Source organism: Bombina bombina, chromosome 2, assembly GCF_027579735.1.
Source record: "Bombina bombina isolate aBomBom1 chromosome 2, aBomBom1.pri, whole genome shotgun sequence".
In the NCBI taxonomy this organism is placed as follows: Eukaryota; Metazoa; Chordata; class Amphibia; order Anura; family Bombinatoridae; genus Bombina; species Bombina bombina.
Window position 1 is genome coordinate 123,094,453 of NC_069500.1, and position 23,075 is coordinate 123,117,527.

The 23,075-nt window shown below is 41.0% G+C and overlaps 1 protein-coding gene across 3 annotated transcripts in view; it reads left to right on the forward strand.

The window, feature by feature from the left end:
- Positions 1-23,075, forward strand: part of GHR (growth hormone receptor) — a 691,384-nt gene that overhangs the window by 582,757 nt on the left and 85,552 nt on the right. The gene's annotated exons all lie outside the window — the stretch shown is intronic.

Sequence of the window (23,075 nt, forward strand, 5' to 3'; positions counted from 1 at the left end):
CCGGATATGGTGAGTCTACAACGTCAACATTTACTGTTGGAAATATCACTCCTGGCCAGCAGGAGGAGGCAAAAAGCACCACAGCCAAGCTAAGTATCACTCCTCTTCCCACAACCCCCAGTCATTTGACCAAAGGGAAATGGAGAAATAAGGCGTAACACAAAGGTATAGAGGTGCCTGAGGTTTAGTAAAAAAATACCTTTCTTAAAAAATGGGCGGGGTCGTGGACTCACCATATCCAGAAAGAAATACATTTATCAGGTAAGCATACATTTTGTTTTCTTTCCTAAGATATGGTGAGTTCACAACGTCATCATTTACTGTTGGGAACCAATACCCAAGCTAGAGGACACATATGACTAGGGAGGGACCAGACAGGTAGACCTAAACAGAAGGCACCACCGCTTAAAGAACCTTTCTCCGAAAAGAAGCCTCAGCCGAGGCAAAAGTATCAAATTTGGAAAATTTAGAGGGGCGGAGCCAGCAACGCACAGGAGAGGTCACATGTTCCAGAGCTCTGGCACATTTTGCTCTAAGAATGATCTAATACTGGGATTAAATGTATAAATAGCTTGTACCACCACATGGCTGCCCATCTAAAGCCTTATCTCGTATCTGGTGGTCACCGATTTCGACTACCTGTGCACTAGTCCTGTACTAGAACCATAAAACCTACTCTGGAACTTCAAGGGTGGCGGCCATTTTATCACCCTCGTGGGAATACAATTGCCATGGCCGACATCCACCTTATACTAGCCGAGATCGGTGGACTCTTACACCACTATCAGAAGAAGCTCTTTCCAACCTTGAATAGTGCCACAGCCTCAGTGGAGGACTGCGAGCTTGTGTCTGTGCGGTCTTCGGACCTGACCGAGACAACCACAACTAATGGAGATATTCTGGAGCCACAACGTTCCCTGCACATCTCCAGCTTTATACCAGTTGAGGCGGAGATGTCTTGTAAGACAATGGGGAGCAGCAAAGAGGTTCCAACATCCAACACGGTCCTCAGAACTCAATCGGAAGATGACCCCACTCAAATAGGCCAACCTAGACACAAGGCATATTATGGGTCCCGTGAGATTGCACAGAGGCGTCGCCTTCCACTTCATATCCCCTGGCATAACCTCTCCGAGGTCCTTGCGGAAACGGCAGACTTCAGGTTTGGGGCTCGGATGCTGAAGAGAGGTATAGGGTAAAATGGACATACTATTTTCTTTAGTCGTCTGGTTTGGAACCAACACCCGAGATGCACTTACCCACTGAACTGCCTTACATGTTATACCCTTCTATTGCATATGACAATATTGGACTGTCACTACTATTGCCAGATATAACCCAACGGTAGTATATTACATAACATTTCCAAGGCTGAGACACGCTACGGATTTATACCCTAAGCATACTTATTGTGAATTAGCAAACACTACTTTTTGGTACTAACCAGTTATTGACTGTATGTGTACGACCCGGATCGCCGAGATCTTAAGTGACAAGTGTCCTGACAGAGACCAGTATTTGAATGATTGCTGTTAAAGTGTTAAAGTGCTATGGGCCACTGTCTACTCAGGGAGAGGTGATAAAAGTTATCAATGCTGTTAAATTTCAATATCAGTATGCACTTGCTCCCCGGCCCATTGTATTAGTTTGGAGAGACAGTTAGAATAGATTTTATTCTATATCGAGTTACATGTCCCGTACACTCAGATTCTACTTTGTGTTTGCTAAGTATTGTGATAATGTGAGATGATTTTTGAGGAGTAATTTTTATTTCTTTTTAATTTTCACTTTATTTTTCTTTACAGCTATAGTTACACAACCTAATATGGTATACCATACTACTCTGCAGCCTGTGACCTAGATTTGGAGTTTGGCGTTAGCCGTGAAAACCAGCGTTAGAGGCTCCTAACGCTGGTTTTAGGCTACTGCCGGTATTTGGAGTCACTCAAAATAGGGTCTAACGCTCACTTTTCATCCGCGACTTTTCCATACCGCAGATCCCCTTACATCAATTGCGTATCCTATCTTTTCAATGGGATCTTTCTAACTCCGGTATTTAGAGTCGTTTCTGAAGTGAGCGTTAGACATCTAACGACAAAACTCCAGCCGCAGGAAAAAAGTCAGTAGTTAAGAGCTTTCTGGGCTAACGCCGATTTATAAAGCTCTTAACTACTGTACTCTAAAGTACACTAACACCCATAAACTACCTATGTACCCCTAAACCGAGGTCCCCCCACATTGCCGACACTCGAATAATTTTTTTTAACCCCTAATCTGCCGACCGCCACCTACGTTATACTTATGTACCCCTAATCTGCTGCCCCTAACACCGCCGACCCCTGTATTATATTTATTAACCCCTAATCTGCCCCCCACAACGTCGCCGCCAGCTACCTACAATAATTAACCCCTAATCTGCCGACCGCAAAGCGCCGCCACCTACATTATAGCTATGTACCCCTAATCTGCTGCCCCTAACACCGCCGACCCCTATATTATATTTATTAACCCCTAATCTGCCCCCCTCAACGTCGCCTCCACCTGCCTACACTTATTAACCCCTAATCTGCCGAGCTGACCGCACCGCTACTATAATAAAGTTATTAACCCCTAATCCGCCTCACTAACCCTATAATAAATAGTATTAACCCCTAATATGCCCTTCCTAACATCGCCGACACCTAACTTCAATTATTAACCCCTAATCTGCCGACCGGAGCTCACCGCTATTCTAATAAATGTATTAACCCCTAAAGCTAAGTCTAACCCTAAGTCTAACCCTAACACTAACACCCCCCTAAGTTAAATATAATTTAAATCTAACGAAATTAATTAACTCTTATTAAATAAATTATTCCTATTTAAAGATAAATACTTACCTGTAAAATAAACCCTAATATAGCTACAATATAAATTATAATTATATTGTAGCTATTTTAGAATTAATATTTATTTTACAGTCAACTTTGTAATTATTTTAACCAGGTACAATAGCTATTAAATAGTTAAGAACTATTTAATAGTTACCTAGTTAAAATAATAACAAAATTACCTGTAAAATAAATCCTAACCTAAGTTACAATTAAACCTAACACTACACTATCATTAAATTAATTAAATAAAATACCTACAATTACCTACAATTAACCTAACACTACACTATCAATAAATTAATTAAATACAATTCCTACAAATAAATACAATTAAATAAACTAGCTAAAGTACAAAAAATAAAAAAGAACTAAGTTACAAAAAATAAAAAAATATTTACAAATATAAGAAAAATATTACAACAATTTTAAACTAATTACACCTACTCTAAGCCCCCTAATAAAATAACAAAGACCCCCAAAATAACAAAATGCCTTACCCTATTCTAAATTACTACATTTCAAAGCTCTTTTACCTTACCAGCCCTGAACAGGGCCCTTTGCGGGGCATGCCCCGAGAAATTCAGCTCTTTTGCCTGTAAAAAAAAACATACAATACCCCCCACCCAACTTTACAACCCACCACCCACATACCCCTAATCTAACCCAAACGCCCCTTAAATAAACCTAACACTAAGCCCCTGAAGATCTTCCTACCTTGTCTTCACCCTACCAGGTTCACCGATCCGTCCTGAAGAGCTCCTCCGATGTCCTAATCCAAGCCCAAGCGGGGGGCTGAAGAGGTCCATGATCTGGCTGAAGTCTTCATCCAAGCGGGAGCTGAAGAGGTCCATGATCCGGATGAAGTCTTCTATCAACGGCATCTTCAATCTTCTTTCTTCCGGATCCATCTTGCAGACCTCCGACGCGGAACATCCTCTTCTCCCGACGCCTACTAGCCGAATGACGGTTCCTTTAAGGGACGTCATCCAAGATGGCGTCCCTCGAATTCCGATTGGCTGATAGGATTCTATCAGCCAATCAGAATTAAGGTAGGAATATTCTGATTGGCTGATGGAATCAGCCAATCAGAATCAAGTTCAATCCGATTGGCTGATTCGATCAGCCAATCAGATTGAGCTTGCATTCTATTGGCTGTTCCGATCAGTCAATAGAATGCGAGCTCAATCTGATTGGCTGATTGGATCAGCCAATCGGATTGATCTTGATTCTGATTGGCTGATTCCATCAGCCAATCAGAATATTCCTACCTTAATTCCGATTGGCTGATAGAATCCTATCAGCCAATCGGAATTCGAGGGACGCCATCTTGGATGACGTCCTTTAAAGGAACCGTCATTCGGCTAGTAGGCGTCGGGAGAAGAGGATGTTCCGCGTCGGAGGTCTGCAAGATGGATCCGGAAGAAAGAAGATTGAAGATGCCGTTGATAGAAGACTTCATCCGGATCATGGACCTCTTCAGCTCCCGCTTGGATGAAGACTTCAGCCGGATCATGGACCTCTTCAGCTCCCGCTTGGATGAAGACTTCAGCCGGATCATGGACCTCTTCAGCCCCCCGCTTGGGCTTGGATTAGGACATCGGAGGAGCTCTTCAGGACGGATCGGTGAACCTGGTAGGGTGAAGACAAGGTAGGAAGATCTTCAGGGGCTTAGTGTTAGGTGTATTTAAGGGGGGTTTGGGTTAGATTAGGGGTATGTGGGTGGTGGGTAGTAATGTTGGGGGGGTATTGTATGTTTTTTTTTACAGGCAAAAGAGCTGAATTTCTTGGGGCATGCCCCGCAAAGGGCCCTGTTCAGGGCTGGTAAGGTAAAAGAGCTTTGAAATGTAATAATTTAGAATAGGGTAGGGCATTTTGTTATTTTGGGGGTCTTTGTTATTTTATTAGGGGGCTTAGAGTAGGTGTAATTAGTTTAAAATTGTTGTAATAATTTTCTTATGTTTGTAAATATTTTTTTATTTTTTGTAACTTAGTTCTTTTTTATTTTTTGTACTTTAGCTAGTTTATTCAATTGTATTTATTTGTAGGAATTGTATTTAATTAATTTATTGATAGTGTAGTGTTAGGTTAATTGTAGGTAATTGTAGGTAGTTTATTTAATTAATTTATTGATAGTGTAGTGTTAGGTTTAATTGTAACTTAGGTTAGGATTTATTTTACAGGTAAATTTGTAATTATTTTAACTATTTTAGCTATTAAATAGTTCTTAACTATTTAATAGCTATTGTACCTGGTTAAAATAAATACAAAGTTACCTGTAAAATAAATATAAATCCTAAAATAGCTATAATATAAATATAATTTATATTGTAGCTATATTAGGATTTATTTTACAGGTAAGTATTTAGCTTTAAATAGGAATAATTTATTTAATAAGAGTTAATTAATTTCGTTAGATGTAAATTATATTTAACTTAGGGGGGTGTTAGTGTTAGGGTTAGACTTAGGTTTAGGGGTTAATACATTTATTAGAATAGCGGTGAGCTCCGGTCGGCAGATTAGGGGTTAATAATTGAAGTTAGGTGTCGGCGATGTTAGGGAGGGCAGATTAGGGGTTAATACTATTTATTATAGGGTTAGTGAGGCGGATTAGGGGTTAATAACTTTATTATAGTAGCACTCAGGTCCGCTCGGTAGATTAGGGGTTAATAAGTGTAGTTAGGTGGAGGCGACGTTGTGGGCGGCAGATTAGGGGTTAATAAATATAATATAGGGGTCGGCGGTGTTAGGGCAGCAGATTAGGGGTACATAGGGATAATGTACGTAGCGGCGGTTTACGGAGCGGCAGATTAGGGGTTAATAATAATATGCAGGGGTCAGCGATAGCGGGGGCGGCAGATTAGGGGTTAATAAGTGTAAGGTTAGGGGTGTTTAGACTCGGGGTACATGTTAGGGTGTTAGGTGCAGACGTAGGAAGTGTTTCCCCATAGCAAACAATGGGGCTGCGTTAAGAGCTGAACGCTGCTTTTTTGCAGGTGTTAGGTTTTTTTTCAGCTCAAACAGCCCCATTGTTTCCTATGGGAGAATCGTGCACGAGCACGTTTTTGAGGCTGGCCGCTTGCGTAAGCAACTCTGGTATCGAGAGTTGAAGCTGCGTTAAAAATGCTCTACGCTCCTTTTTTGGAGCCTAACGCAGCCTTTATGTGGACTCTCAATACCAGAGTTATTTTTATGGTGCGGCCAGAAAAAAGCTGGCGTTAGTTTTTCGGGTCGTTACCGACAAAACTCCAAATCTAGCCGTGTGTTATTATATGTTTATAAATGTTCTTGTTCTATATGTATCCTTATCATGTCTAGAGGCCCTGTCTGTTGAAGTTTTTATATACTGTACTTTTCAATGGAACCTGGTAATAGCAATAGGATTACATAGTTACAGACTAGGATTAAAATCTCTTCTCTGTTGGACCTATCATTGAGATAGCAAGTCTCTACCCCCTGTTAGACGCAATATACATATGGATCTAAATATGTTCCAGTATCTTGTATCTCCATCTTGCAACCTCAATACTGTTTAAAGGGCATAGCTATTTGCCTACATGGTTTAGCTTCTATTTTGAAATTGCCTAGCAGTTTCTTTATGCCCGTTGAGACATTCATAGAACCTCAATTTAATATTAGTTTTATGCACTTACATGTTTATCTAATGGACGAGACGCACCGCTGCCAGCAGCCAAGGCAGCGTGGCACCTATCTTAAACAAATGAGATCTAGCCTTATACTGTGACAATGAAAATGTAATCTCTATAAGCACTGTTTCTATATGCCATTGGGGCTTTAGACATGTTTTTAACATTTTACATATAGCGGTCTAATAGTTATAGTGAGTGCATGTGTTCCTTAAGCTATCCCTTTCCATATTTGATTAGCTGATATTTACTTAGTTTCCATTCTCCTATACTTCCACAAATCTAAACCTAGTTTGCCCTGTGAAGCCCTAACCACAAATTTATTATAATTAGCTTTCCTTGCTTTATCTTATATTTAGCACATCCTGTTTAAATTATCATCTCCCCCCTCCTCCTCCTAGTAATGTACCCCCTATTCTAGGAGGGTTAACTATGTTATACCACATCTAGACATAGACACAATAATACCTTGTTTGCTTTTATAATCTAAATATTACTGCATCATGTTGACACACTGAGCTCCGTTCTAATACATTCTGGTTAAAAATCCCTTGCTGGGAGAATGATTCATGTGAACTCTAGTGCCAGACAAAAATACCCATCTTTCAACTAGCCCTTCCCTGAAGGTCCTCTACGGCCCAGGTGCTACCATACTTACCTTATCACCCCCCCCCCCCCCATAACATACCTCCTATTTCAAGAGGGTGAACTATGTGGTTTCTCTAGCCAATATCATACCTTAGTTTAATATAGTTTCTTTAGAGCAGGCAGGTCTTGCATTATTATTATTCCCATTTATGCCCTCATTATGCGATGCATCTCTAATAAGCTCCAGGAGCTATACTAGCTTTGTGCTCCTCAGGTTTTATTATTTGAGACATTGTCCCAACCCAGGCGCTATTAATACATTTATACATTTAATATACCTCCACCACCACCTCCCCCCTCCCCCACACACACTTTTTTTTTTTATAATATACCTCCTAATTTAGGAGGATTAATGAAGCGATTTGTCTAGCCTATATCGCATCCTACCTGCCTTTCTTATACATATAATTTACAGTGTTACATAACTTTGACTATACCTTTTCTTTTTAGCCTTGCAAGACTGTTTAAAGTTCCTTTATTTGATCACAAATCCAGTTGTAGTGTCTGATTTAAACGCAACGTACCCGCATATTTCACTACAACAACTAAGTATAAGAGAGAATTCTTCCTTCTTTATAATGTTCCAAACTTTCTAGGGCCCATGAGTGACCCATGTGTTATTAGAGGAATATACCTATATATGTTTTGTCTATGTAAAAATTAAAAAGAGGTTCCAGGTTTCTACACAGCATAATCTTTGATGTGAATCTTGACTATCTACATGGAAGCTGTTTACTTGAAATGTATCATTTATATTTGTCTTATGATATGTTATTTTACATAAGTTGTATTTGTTTTCACACAACCTCAATAAAAATTCTATATAAAAAAAAAAATTTGGAAAATTTAGAAAAAGTATGCAGAGAAGACCAAGTTGCAGCCTTGCAAATTTGTTCCACAGAAGCATCATTTTTGAAAGCCCAAGAAGAGGAAACAGCTCTCACGGAATGAGTTGTAATTCTCTCAGGAGGCTGCTGTCCAATAATCCAAACAAATTATACTTCTCAACCAGAGAGAAAGAGAAGTAGCAGTAGCTTTCTGACCTTTACGTTTCCCAGAGAAACAAACAAACAGGGCAGAAGACTGGTGAAAATCCTTAGTCACCTGTAGATAGAATTTAAGAGCATGCACAACGTCCAAGTTGTGCAACAAACGTTCCTTATGAGAAGAAGGATTAGGACATAGTAAAGGAACAACAATTTCCTGATTAATATTTCTATCCGATACAACTTAAGGAAGGAAACCTAACTTAGTACGAAGAACCGCCTTATCGGCATGAAAGATATGATATAAGGCGAATTGCACTGCAATGCTGAGAGTTCTGAGACTCTCCAAGCAGAAGAGACAGCAATAAGAAACAACACCTTCCAAGATAACAACTTAATCTGTGGAATGCAATGGCTCAAACGGAGCCTGATGCAAAACTTTAAGAACAAGGTTAAGGCTCCAAGGAGGAGCAACAGACTTAAATACAGGCCTGATTCTGACCAAGGCCTGACAGAAAGATTGTACATCTGGCACATGCACCAGACGCTAATGTAGCAAAATAGATAATGCAGAAATTTGACCCTTCAGGGTACTTACTGACAAACCCTTCTCCAAACCTTCCTGGAGAAAAGACAAAATCCGAGGAATCCTAACCCTACTCCAAGAGTAGCCCTTGGATTCACACCAAAAAAGATATTTACGTCATATCTTATGGTAAATCTTTCTGGTAACAGGCTTGCAAGCCTAAATCATTGTCTCAATGACCGACTCAGAAAAACCACGCTTAGAAAGAACTAAGCATTCAATCTCTAAGCAGTCAGCTTCAGAGAAACAAGATTTGAATGAAGGAAGGGACCCTGAATCAGAAGGTCCTTCCTCAGAGGTAGCCTCCAAGGTTGGAGAGATGACATCTCCACTAAGTCTGCATACCAGATCCTGTAAGGCAACGCAGGGGCTATGATAATCACTGACGCTCTCTCCTGTTTGATACGAGCAATGATTCGTGGAAGCAAAGCAAATGGAGGAAACAGGTATGCCAATCCCAAGGGGCCGCCAGAGCATCTATCAGAGCGGCCTGTGGATCCCTTGCCCTTGAACCATACCTTGGAAGCTGAGACACCATTAGATCCAACTCCGGCACCCCCCATTTGCGAGTTAAGTTTAAGAACACCTCCGGATGGAGTTCCCACTCCCCAGGATGAAAAGTCTGTCTGCTCAGGAAATCCTCTTCCCAGTTGTCCACTCCTGGAATGTGGATGGCAGCTAAACAACAATTGTGATCCTCCGCCCACTGAACAATCCGAGCCACCTCCTTCATGGCTAAGGAGCTCAGAGTTCCTCCCTGGTGGTTGATGTAAGCCAATGAGGTTATGTTGTCTGACTGGAACCTGATAAAACGGGCTAAGGACAACTGAGGCCAAGCCATCAAAGCATTGTAAATCACTCTAAACTCCAAGATGTTGATGGTGAGAGCTGACTCCTCCTGAGTCCAAAGTCCCTGCGCCTTTATCGAGTCCCAGGCTTCTCCCCAGCCCAGCAGGCTGGCATCCGTGGTCATAATCACCCAGGAAGGTCTCCGAAAGTATGTGCCCTGAGAAAGATGTTCCTGAGAAATCCACCATGGGAGAGTCTCTTGACGCCTGATCTAGAGCTATCCTCTGAGACAGATCCACATGATCCCCGTTCCATTGACTGAGCATGCACAACTGCAGAGCTCTCAAATGGAATCGAGTAAAGGGAATTAATATCCATGGAAGCCACCATCAGACCAATTACCTCCATACAATGGGCCACTGATGGTCGAACAGTAGACTGTAAAGAGAGGCAAGAGGAAAGAATTTTGACTCTTCTGACCTCTGTCAGATAAATTTTAATCGGTAGGGAATCTATTATGGTCCCTAAGAAAACTTCTCTTGTAGCTGGAACAATCAAGCTTTTCTCCAGATTCACTTTCCATCCGTGGGAACGAAGAAAAAACATTAAGATCGCTGTGTGAGATTTTGCTTGTTGAAAAGATGGCGCCTGAAACAATATGTTGTCCAGGTAGGGTGCCACTGCAATTTCCCGAGACCGGATCACTGTCAAGAGAGCCCCCAGAACCTTTGAGAAAATTCTGGGAGCTGTAGCAAGGCCAAACGGAAGAACTTTACCTCCTCTTCGCCAAGGAAAATAGAATCACTGGGGTTGTGGGAAGGGGAGTGATACTTAACAGCTTGGCTGTGGTGCTCTTTGCCTCCTCCTGCTGGCCAGAAATTATATTCCCAACAATAAATGATGAGGTTGTGGACTCACCATATCTTAGGAAAGAAAACAAGACCATTGCAGTATACAATAATACCTTTTCATTGGACTAACATTACATAGTAATTACTGCATACTTCAATACCCTTGTTATTTTGATATTCAACTACTGGACTAATGCAATCTATATATATATATATATGTGATAAGGTTAATGTAAAATATATATCTATACCTATATCTCTATATGAATAGATATACCGGTATAGATATATATATATATAGATTTAGAAATATGTATTTAAAATAAAAATAACATTTCTCCAACATAGGTGTGTCCGGTCCACGGCGTCATCCTTACTTGTGGGATATTCTCTTCCCCAACAGGAAATGGCAAAGAGCCCAGCAAAGCTGGTCACATGATCCCTCCTAGGCTCCGCCTTCCCCAGTCATTCTCTTTGCCGTTGTACAGGCAACATCTCCACGGAGATGGCTTAGAGTTTTTTGGTGTTTAAATGTAGTTTTTATTCTTCAATCAAGAGTTTGTTATTTTAAAATAGTGCTGGTATGTACTATTTACTCTGAAACAGGAAAGAGATGAAGATTTCTGTTTGTAAGAGGAAAATGATTTTAGCAACCGTTACTAAAATCGATGGCTGTTTCCACACAGGACTGTTGAGAGGAATTAACTTCAGTTGGGGGAAACAGTGAGCAGACTTTTGCTGCTTGAGGTATGACACATTTCTAACAAGACTCGGTAATGCTGGAAGCTGTCATTTTCCCTATGGGAACCGGTAAGCCATTTTCTTAGTTTAAGTAAAAGAATAAAGGGCTTTATTAGGGCTTAAAAAACTGGTAGACATTTTTCTGGGCTAAAACGATTACTTTACTAAGTATATTTGGCAGATTATTACTTTTAATAGTTGTTAAATCTTGGGGATTGTTTTAATAAAAACGGCAGGCACTGTATTGGACACCTTTTTCACTGGGGGCCTTTTCTAGTCATAGACAGAGCCTCATTTTCGCGCCTCTAATGCGCAGTTGTTTTTGGAAAGCATGGCATGCAGATGCATGTGTGAGGAGCTAAGAACCACTGAAAAAGCTTATAGAAAGCATCATTTGGTATCGTATTCCCCTCTGGGCTTGGTTGGGTCTCAGCAAAGCAGATACCTGGGACTGTATAGGGGTTAAATGTAAAAACGTCTCCGGTTCCGTTATTTTAAGGGTTAAAGCTTTCAAATTTGGTGTGCAATACTTTTAAGGCTTTAAGTTACTGTGGTGAAATTTTGGTGAAATTTGAACAATTCCTTCATACTTTTTCACATATTCAGTAATAAAGTGTGTTCAGTTTGAAATTTAAAGGGACAGTAACGGTTTTATTGTAAAACGTTTTTTGTGCTTTGTTGACAAGTTTAAGCCTGTTTAACATGTCTGAACCATCAGATAACGATGTTCTATATGTATGAAAGCCAAAGTGTCTCCCCTTTTAAATATATGTGATATATTTGTGTCATAATGTCCAAACAAAGTAGGGATAATAATGCCATAGATATGATATTGCCCAAGATGATTCCTCTAATGAGGGGAGTAAGCATGGTACTGCATCATCCCCTTCTGTGTCTACACCAGTTTTGCCCACACAAGAGGCCCCTAGTACATCTAGTGCGCCAATACTTATTACCATACAACAATTAATGGCTGTAATGGATAATTCTATTGCATGCATTTTTTCCAAAATGCCTACTTATCAGAGAAAGCGTGATTGCTCTGTTTTAAACACTGAAGAGCAAGAGGACGCTGATGATATCTGTTCTGACAACCCTCACACCTATCTGAAGGGGCCAGGAGGGAGGTTTTGTCTGAGGGAGAAATTTCAGATTCAGGGAAAATTTCTCAACAAGCAGAACCTGATATTGTAACTTTTAAATTTAAATTTCAACATCTCCACGCACTACTTAAGGAGGTATTATCTACTCTGGATGATTGTGACAATTTGGTCATTCCAGAGAAATTAGGTAAGATGGACAAGTTCCTAGAGGTTCCGGTGCCCCCCGATGTTTTTCCTATACCCAAGCGGGTGGCGGACATAGTAAATAAGGAGTGGGAAAGGCCCGGCATACCTTTTGTCCTCCCCCTATATTTAAGAAATTAGTTCCTATAGTCGACCCCAGAAAGGACTTATAGCATACAGTCCCCAAGGTCGAGGGGGCGGTTTCTACTCTAAACAAACGCACTTCTATTCCTATAGAAGATAGTTGTGCTTTCAAGATCCTATGGATTAAAGGTTAGAGGGTTTGCTTAAAAAGATGTTTGTTCAGCAAGGTTACCTTCTACAAACAATTTCATGCATTGTTCCTGTCACTACAGCTGCGTGTTTCTGGTTCGAAGAACTAGAAAAGTCGCTCAATAAAGAATCTTCGTACGAGGAGGTTTTGGACAGAGTTCAAGCTCTTAAATTGGCTAACTCTTTTTTATTTTAGATGCCGCTTTGCAATTAGCTAGACTAGCGGCGAATAATTCAGGGTTTGCTATCGTGGCGCGCTGAGCGCTTTTGCTTAACATCCCTTTCAAGGGTAAAACACTGTTTGGCCCTGACTTGAAAGAGATTATTTCAGACATCACTGGGGGAAAGGGCCACGCCCTTCCTCTGGATAGGTCTTTTAAGGCTAAAAAGAAGCCAAATTTTCGTCCCTTTCGCAAAAACGGACCAGCCTCAAATTCTACACCCTCTAAGCAAGAGGGTAATACTTCTCAAACCAAGCCAGCCTGGAGGCCGATGCAAGGCTGGAACAAGGGTAAGCAGGCCAAGTCACCTGCCACTGCTACCAAAACAGCATGAAGTGTTGGCCCCCGATCTGGGAAGGATCTGGTGGGGGGCAGACTTTCTCTCTTTGCTCAGGCTGGGGCAAGAGATGTTCAGGATCCTTGGGCGCTAGAAATAGTTTCTCAAGGTTATCTCCTGGAATTCAGGGAACTACCCCCAAGGGGAAGGTTCCACGGGTCTCAATTATCTTCGAACAGGCATTCTTACACTGTGTAGAAGACCTGTTAAGCATGGGAGTGATTCATCCTGTTCCATTAGGAGAACATGGGATGGGTTTTTACTCCAACCTGTTCATAATTCCCAAAAAAGAGGGAACATTCAGACCTATTTTAGATCTCAAGATTCTATACAAGTTTCTAAGGGTTTCATCATTCAAAATGGAAACCATTCGAACGATCCTTCCTACCATCCAGGAAGGTCAATTCATGACCACGGTGGACTTAAAGGATGCGTACCTACGTATTCCTATCCACAAGAACATTTTCGGTTCCTAAGGTTCGCCTTTCTGGACAAGCATTACCTGTGGCACTTCCATTTGGATTAGCCACTGCTCCAAGGATTTTCACAAGGGTACTAGGGTCCCTTCTAGCGGTGCTAAGACCAAGGGGCATTGCAGTAGTACCTTACTTGGACGACATCCTGATTCAAGTGTCGTCTCTGTCAAAAGCAAGGGCTCATACGGACATTGTCCTAGCCTTTCTCAGATCTCACAGGTGGAAAGTGAACATAGAAAAAAGTTCTCTGTCCCCGTCAACAAGAGTTCCCTTCTTGGGAACAATAATAGTTTCCTTAGAAATGAAGGTTTTTCTGACAGAGGCCAGAAAATCAAAACTTCTAAGCTCTTGTCAGGTACTTCATTCTGTTCTTCTTCCTTCCATAGCGCAGTCCATGGAAGTAATAGGTTTGATGGTTGCGGCAATGGACATAGTTCCTTTTGCACGAATTCATCTAAGACCATTGCACCTGTGCATGCTCAGACAGTGGAATGGGGATTATACAGACTTGTCTCCGACGATACAAGTAGATCAAATAACCAGAGATTCACTCCGTTGGTGGCTGACCCTGGACAACCTGTCACAGGGAATGAGCTTCCGCAGACCAGAGTAGGTCATTGTCACGACCGACGCCAGTCTGGTGGGCTGGGGCGCGGTCTGGGAACCCCTGAAAACTCAGGGTCTATGGTTTCGGGAAGACTCTCTTCTCCCGATAAACATAATGGAACTGAGAGCAATATTCAATGCTCTCAAGGCTTGGCCTCGACTAGCAAAGGCCAAATTCATAAGGTTTCAATCAGACATCATGACGACTGTTACATATATCAACCATCAGGGGGTAACAAGGAGTTCCCTGGCGATGGAGGAGCATCCGGGGGAATGGGAACTCCATCTGGAAATCTTTGCCCAAATAACTCAATTATGGGGCATTCCAGACATGGTTCTGATGGCCTCTCGTCAGAACTTCATGGTCCCTTGTTACGGGTCCAAATTCAGGGATCCCAAGGCAACTCTATTGGATACAATAGTAGCACCTTGGATCTTCAACCTAGCTTATGTATTCCCACCGTTTCCTCTCATTCCCAGGCTGGTAGCCAGGATCAATCTGGAGAGGGCTTCGGTGACCTTGATAGTTCCTGTGTGGCCACGCAGGACTTGGTATGCAGACCTGGTGATTGTGTCGTCGGCTCCACCATGGAAGCTACCTTTGAGACAGGACCTTCTTATTCAGGGTCCATTCGAACATCCGAATCTGGTTTTCCTCCAACTGACTGCTTGGAGTTTGAACGCTTGATTTTATCAAAGCGTGGGTTTTCAGATTCTGTAATAGATACTCTTATTCAGGCTAGAAAGCCTGTAACTAGAAAAATTTACCATAATATATGGAAAAAATATATCTGTTGGTGTGAATCTAAAGGATTCCCATGGAACAAGATAAAAATTCCTAAGATTCTTTCCTTTCTACAAGAAGGTTTGGAGAAAGGATTTTCTGCGAGTTCTCTGAAGGGACAGATCTCTGCTTTATCTGTTTTACTTCACAAAAGGCTGGCAGCTGTGCCAGACGTTTAAGCGTTTGTTCAGGCTCTGGTTAGAATCAAGCCTGTTTACAGACCTTTGACTCTTCCTGGAGTCTTAATCTAGTTCTTTCAGTTCTTCAAGGGGTTCCGTTTGAACCCTTACATTCCGTAGATATTAAGTTATTATCTTGGAAAGTTTTGTTTTAGGTTGCAATTTCTTCCGCTAGAAGAGTTTCTGAGTTATCTGCTCTGCAGTGTTCTCCGCCCTATCTGGTCCATGCAGATAAGGTGGTTTTACGTACTGAGCCTGGTTTTCTTCCGAAGGTTGTTTCCAACAAAAATATTAACCAGGAGATAGTTGTACCTTCTTTGTGTCCGAATCCAGTTTCATTGTTTCACAATTTGGACGTTGTCCGTGCTCTAAAATTCTATTTAGATGCTACAAAGGATTTCAGACAAACATCTTCCTTGTTTGTTGTTTATTCTGGTAAAAGGAGAGGTCAAAAAGCAACTTCTACCTCTCTATCTTTTTGGCTTAAAAGCATCATCAGATTGCCTTATGAGACTGCCGGACGGCAGCCTCCTGAAAGAATCACAGCTCATTCCACTAGGGCCGTGGCTTCCACATGGGCCTTTAAGAACGAGGCTTCTGTTGATCAGATATGTAAGGCAGCGACTTGGTCTTCACTGCACACTTTTACCAAATTTTACAAATTTGATACATTTGCTTCTTCTGAGGCTATTTTTGGGAGAAAGGTTTTGCAAACCGTGGTGCCTTCCATCTAGGTGACCTGATTTGCTCCCTCCCATCATCCGTGTCCTAAAGCTTTGGTATTGGTTCCCACAAGTAAGGATGACGCCGTGGACCGGACACACCTATGTTGGAGAAAACAGAATTTATGTTTACCTGATAAATTACTTTATCCAACGGTGTGTCCGGTCCACGGCCCGCCCTGGTTTTTTTAATCAGGTCTGATGATTTATTTTCTTTAACTACAGTCACCACGGTATCATATGATTTCTCCTATGCAAATATTCCTCCTGTACTTCGGTCGAATGACTGGGGAAGGCGGAGCCTAGGAGGGATCATGTGACCAGCTTTGCTGGGCTCTTTGCCATTTCCTGTTGGGGAAGAGAATATCCCACAAGTAAGGATGACGCCGTGGACCGGACACACCGTTGGAGAAAGTAATTTATCAGGTAAACATAAATTCTGTTATTCCTGTATATAAAGAACATTGGAATATGAAATATTAATAAATCCTGATGGGTTATCGCATGTGCGATAAGTCTTAGGTTATTTTTCTTCTATGCTCTCTATTGAAGTCTATAGGGCCAGTGCGTTCGTGATATCCAAAGTCCTGAAGTTAACGTGCATAAGGTGTCTCTCGCACGCAAACTTTTTACTTTTTTTACTTTAAACTTGTAAAACGGTGTTACCCAGCGCGTGCAAAAAAAATCTTACTTTTAATGATGTTTATGCTTTTCTGTTAACTGCATGGGTGTTTCAGTCTTGCCTGGAACCAAACAGGTTAACCCTAATGCTAATTATCAATTACATAAAACACGGCTAGATTACGAGTTGTGCGTTAGGGTAAAAAAGCAGCATTAAGAGGTCCTAGCGCTGCTTTTTTTTTACGCCCGCTGGTATTACGAGTCTTGAAGGTTTAGATGTACCGCACACTTCTTTGGCTTTACCGCAAAACGACTTACGTAAACTTTGAAAAGTCTTTTTTCTATGGGACTTCCATAGCGCCGGTATTACGAGTCTGTCCTGGGAGGCCAAAAAGTGAGCGGTACACCCTCTACCTCCAAGATCCCTAACGCATTTAAAAGTCAGTAGTTAAGAGTTTTATGGTACAACGCCGTAACATAAAACTCATAACTAAAGTGCTAAAAAGTACACTAACACCCATAAACTACCTATTAACCCCTAAACCGAAGCCCTCCGGCATCGCAAACACCATAATAAAAATTTTAACCCCTAGTCTGCCGCTCTGGACACCGCCGCCACCTCCAGTACATTATATTTATGAACCCCTAATCTGCTGCCCCCAACATCGCCAACACCTACATTATATTTATTAACCCCTAATCTGCCGCCCCCAATGTCGCCGTAACCTACCTACACTTTTTAACCCCTAATCTGCCGCCCCTATAATAATAGTAACCCCTAAACCGCCACACTCCCGCCTTGCAAACATTAGTTGCCTTGCATATCATACCTTGATTATAGCACTACAGAATCTGTTGGTGCTCTACAAATAACAGATCATAATTATGATATTTCACTCTTAGTTTTTGGCAGAGACATCTTACAGTGGTGGTTCTAAGGGGGTGCTGTGCGGTGCTATAAGAGGGTGCTGAGGGGTGCTATACACAGAAAGCAGAAAATAAATGGTTAATTTGGAGATAGCTGTGTTGTCCAATCAGGGGCAGGTTATGCCTTTATTAAGATGTGCACTAAAGGATAAGGCTTCTGAGGAAGGTGTAAGCCAAAACATGTCAAGCTTTTTGTACTTGCAAGTATATTTTTACTGATTTTATTCCTGTTTCAATAAATATTTTTTTTTATGTACATAGTGACCATGCCCCGTTTACTCAGTTTGTTTCTATTTCGTGCTATACACATTCCAACGCACTTGTAATACCCCTGAGCTACAAAGTGCTTCACATATTATTATAAGACTTGTTATCCCCCTCCACAATATTAAAGGAATATGAAACCCAAAAATATTATTTTCTGATGCAGAGCATAACATTTTTAAAAAGCACTATTTAGCAAGTTCGCTAGAGCGCTAAATGCGCTAGAAGTAAGCTAGTTGCGCACTTCAAGGTAGCACAAGCGTGATTACTTTTTACTTTCAACTCAGAATACGAGCGCAACCCGACGCGGGCAAAAAGGTTTACTTTTAGCGCAATTAGTGCTCTAGCAAAAGTGCCAAAGAGCGCTCCACTCGTAATCTGACCCATAATGAGCAGGAAAACAGTGCTGCCATAAAGTGCTCAAGGCACATGAAAGATGGAAATATACAATAAAGTAAAAGTAAATTGGCAAGTTTCTTAAAATTGTACAGGAAAGTTCCATCTATCGTGCAAGTAATAGTCAATCCTAGCGTTTCGCAATTGGAAGAAATAAAGGGGACTTTCAGTCATGAAGTATAAAATACTTCATGCTGAAAGCTCCTTTATTTGTTTCAAGCGTTTGCCGCACAGAGCTGATAAAGCAGCCCAAGGCAGAATGCTGTTTTGCTGAGAGGTGATGTGTTCACCTCTTAGCCAATAGTCGTGCGGGAAATACAGCTTGGCACCTGCTGGAATGCACGGCTATTTGCTAAGAGGTGGAAACGTCACCTCTTAGCAAAACGGCGTTCTGCCGCGGGCTGCTTGATCAGCTCAGTGCGGCAAACGCTTGAAACAAATAAAGGAGCTTTCAGCATGAAGTATTTTATACTTCATGACTGAAAGTCCCCTTTATTTGCTCCAATGGTCAATCCTAGCGTTTAACAAATGCTAGGATTGACTTTCACTTAAATATAGATGTGTATGAGCTATTCCTTACTTCTGTATATTATCTCCTTGCAAAATTGATTTAATAGAACACAGAGCAAATTTGAATGAACACTAAGGTGACCAGATTTTCCAGACCCAATTTCAGGACACCTCAGACCCAAATTTGGGATACCTAATAAATGATGAGGTGTTAAAAAAATGCTGAACATGTTTAATTTATACAGGCATGTGAAAATAGTTTACTTAAGATGAAAGCCAATAGTAAAAACTATTAGAAATTCTTTAAACACTACAGAAATAAAGTGTCCTTTTAAGAGAAAATGGCTGCAGCCTACCATTCATACTATTATTAAAGTGAATGTAAATTTTGATGCTAAAGTGCAGGTTTTTAAAAATTTGATTTAAAACATGGGCACTTTAATTCATCAAAATTTACATTTCTCTCGTGTTGTGAAAAAATACTTGCCTTTTAATCTTGACAGCCTCTCCAGCTTCCTCCGTCCGTCGCAAAGCCTCTTCCTGGGTCTAAAATGAGGAATCCGGCTTCCTCCAATCACGGCGTTGAATCAGACACTGATTCCCCCGGGGGGGTAGCCGTGATTGGATGATGACCGTTCCATCATTACTGACGTCAGAAATAGCTTGCGACGACCGGGGGAAGCTGGATCGGCTGTCAAGTTTAAAAGGTAAGTATTTCTTCACGACGAGTGAAATGTAAATTTTGATGAATTAAAGTGCCCCTGTTTTTGATCAAATTTTTAAAAAACGGGCACTTTAGCATCAAAATTTACATTCACTTTAAGACAAGAAGATACAACAAATAAAGTCAACGAAACAAATTAGCAAACATTGCCACCTACTGACGGAACAGTGTATAATACGTATACTATATACACAGTAGTTGTAACAAATATGTGAACTCTGTATTCTACCAAAATCTATTGCTAAGATAAAACTGTAAATGCTCCAGCCCCAAATACATATCACTTACCTCTGTATGCCAGCAAATGCTATAACTGTAAGTGCTACAGCCCCAAACACATATCACTTACCTCTGTATGCCTGCACATGCTATAGCTGTAAGTGCTCCAGCACCAAAAAAACATATTGCTTACCTCTGTATGCCAGCACATGCTATAGCTGTAAGTGCTACAGCCCCAAAAACATATCACTTGCTTATGTATGCCTGCACATGCTATAGCTGTAAGTGCTCCAGCACCAAAAAACATATCGCTTACCTCTGTATGCCAGCACATGCTATAGCTGTAAGTGCTACAGCCCCAAACACATATCACTTGCTTATGTATGCCTGCACATGCTATAGCTGTAAGTGCTACAGCCCTAAACACATATCACCTGCTTATGTATGCCTGCACATGCTATAGCTGTAAGTTCTACAGCCCCAAACACATATCACCTGCTTATGTATGCCTGCACATGCTATAGCTGTAAGTGATACAGCCCCAAACACATATCACTTGCTTATGTATGCCTGCACATGCTATAGCTGTAAGTGCTCCAGCCCCAAACACATATCACCTGCTTATGTATGCCTGCACATGCTATAGCTGTAAGTGATACAGCCCCAAACACATATCACTTGCTTATGTATGCCTGCACATGCTATAGCTGTAAGTGCTACAGCCCCAAACACATATCACCTGCTTATGTATGCCTGCACATGCTATAGCTGAAAGTGCTACAGCCCCAAACACATATCACCTGCTTATGTATGCCTGCACATGCTATAGCTGTAAGTGCTCCAGCCCCAAACACATATCACTTGCTTATGTATGCCTGCACATGCTATAGCTGTAAGTGCTCCAGCCCCAAACACATATCACCTGCTTATGTATGCCTGCACATGCTATAACTGTAAGTGCTACAGCCCCAAACACATATCACCTGCTTATGTATGCCTGCACATGCTATAGCTGTAAGTGCTCCAGCCCCAAACACATATCACCTGCTTATGTATGCCTGCACATACTATAGCTGTAAGTGCTACAGCCCCAAACACATATCACCTGCTTATGTATGCCTGCACATGCTATAGCTGTAAGTGATACAGCCCCAAACACATATCACTTGCTTATGTATGCCTGCACATGCTATAGCTGTAAGTGATACAGCCCCAAACACATATCACTTGCTTATGTATGCCTGCACATACTATAGCTGTAAGCAGGGCCGCCATCAGGGGGTGAGTACTACAGCAGAGTACTAATTGAGCATGGGAAATGTTATTACAAGGAGTAAAGTATTATCATTTGATAGGATTTCTGAGTGTGCACTAAACCACTATGCACAGTGTGAGACAGATTTGGCACTTTGTTTGTACAGTGTGTGCCTGAGTCAGACGGCAGATCACTTTCATTTGCAGAGAGGATAGCACTTATTTAGCAAATGTTTTTTATTTCTTTGTGCAATTTCGGATTGTAACTTCAGTGTGGTAGTAGTTGTATGGTGGGGCCAGGGGTCTATAAATACACATTTTTTTAGCAGCAATTTATTTATGATTATTTGACAATGCTGTAGAAATTCTATATTTAAAACCATGCAGAAATGTTTCCTCCTCAATACACAAATGGTAGGTGCACTTTTGGCAGATATGCATTTATTTATATATATATATATATATATATATATATATATATATATATATATATATATATATATATATATATATTACATTCCAGTTTACTGCCACTTTATGCAAGGACTTTCCAGATGCAAGGAGGCATTTTATCTAAGTTTTTTACATCTGCTTAAAATGTTATAATCTCAGACTAAGATTGCTCAGTGTTTGTAATGAGACAGGTTAACTTAAAACTGTTCAGTTTACACTACAGCTGACTTAATTTTGAAATACATACCAACAAGCCTAAATCCTGCATTTAACCAGATCTAATGGTATGAGTACCACAGCTTATGGTTCCACCAAGACCATATAGAGTACAGCATTTTCAAAATCCATAAGTACAGCTGACAGATGGGAACATTTGTACACTATATTTGAAGTGGTGCTTTTGGTTGGGGAAAATGGGGAAAAACAAACATGTGTCAACCATTTAAAAGTACTTTTCTTCATCTAGCCATCTACCCAGATCATTAATGTACAATTTTGAATTCACAGAATTATTTTGGTTTGCACATTTACAAATATGATTCTTTAAAAAGTGATCTCTTAATTTCTGCATTTATTTTTATAATGCATGTCACACAACGTTGATTTAGGGAATGCAAGGTGCATCAATGTTTCCTCCTGTGAGTGTTTCTGTGGGTGTCTGTCTTTATGTCTTTGTGCTTTGGTTTGTGTCTCTGTGAGTGTGTATGTATTTTTTTTCTGTGAGTCTCTCTGTGAGGGTGGGTGTGTATGTCTTTGTGCATTTTCTTTGGATGTCTGTGAGATTGTGTGCATATGTCTGAGCTTTTTCTATGGGTGTCTCTGTGAGGGTGTGTGTATGTTTGTCTTTGTGTATTTTCTCTGGATGCCTCTGTGAGGGTGGGTGTGTATGTCTGTGTTTTCTGTGGATGTCTCTGTGAGGGTGTGTGTGTGTATGTATGTATGTCTGTGTTTTCTGTGGATGTCTCTGTGAGGGTGTGTGTTTTCTGTGGGTGTCTCTGTGAGGGTGTGTGTATGTCTTTGTGTGTTTTCTGTGGATGTCTCAGTTAGGGTGTGTGTATGTATGTCTTTCTGTGTTTTATGTGGTTGTCTCTCTGTGTGTGTATGTCTTTGTGTGTTTTCTGTGAGTTTCTCTGTGTGTGTGTGTGTGTGTGTCTTTGTGTGTTTTCTGAGGCTGTCTCTGTCGGTGTTTCCTTGGGTGTATGTGCAAGTTTGAGTTTGTGTGTGTGTGTGTCCATTGTCTGTTCCTTTTTAGGACATTTTGACCTTACTACTGATTATTGACATCTTTCTACAGACTCTGAGACTAATAAGACCTTTCCGGAAGTCACCAATCCATCATTTAACCTTTAAATTATTGTTTAGGCAGTTCAGGGCCCTTCCTTTCAGCCACTGCATGCTGTTGTCATCATTTAGTTGGCATCTTCCTTTACAAAAAGATAATCAGAACTCCATATTTTGTTTTCTAAATCTCCTTTCTTTTACAAAACTTTAGACTACCTCATTACTTGTCAGGTCAATGAAAACAAGTGCTGAGTGTCTGTTTGGGTTTCTGTGTCTGAGTGTGTTTCTTTGCGTGTCTGCTAGAGTGTCTATATGCAAATCCTTATGTGTGAGTGTGAGTGTGTGTTTCAGTGTATGAGTGTGTCTGTGTGTTTGTATGTTACTACCTTTACAACATTTACAAGTTTAAATAGACACTTAAGAA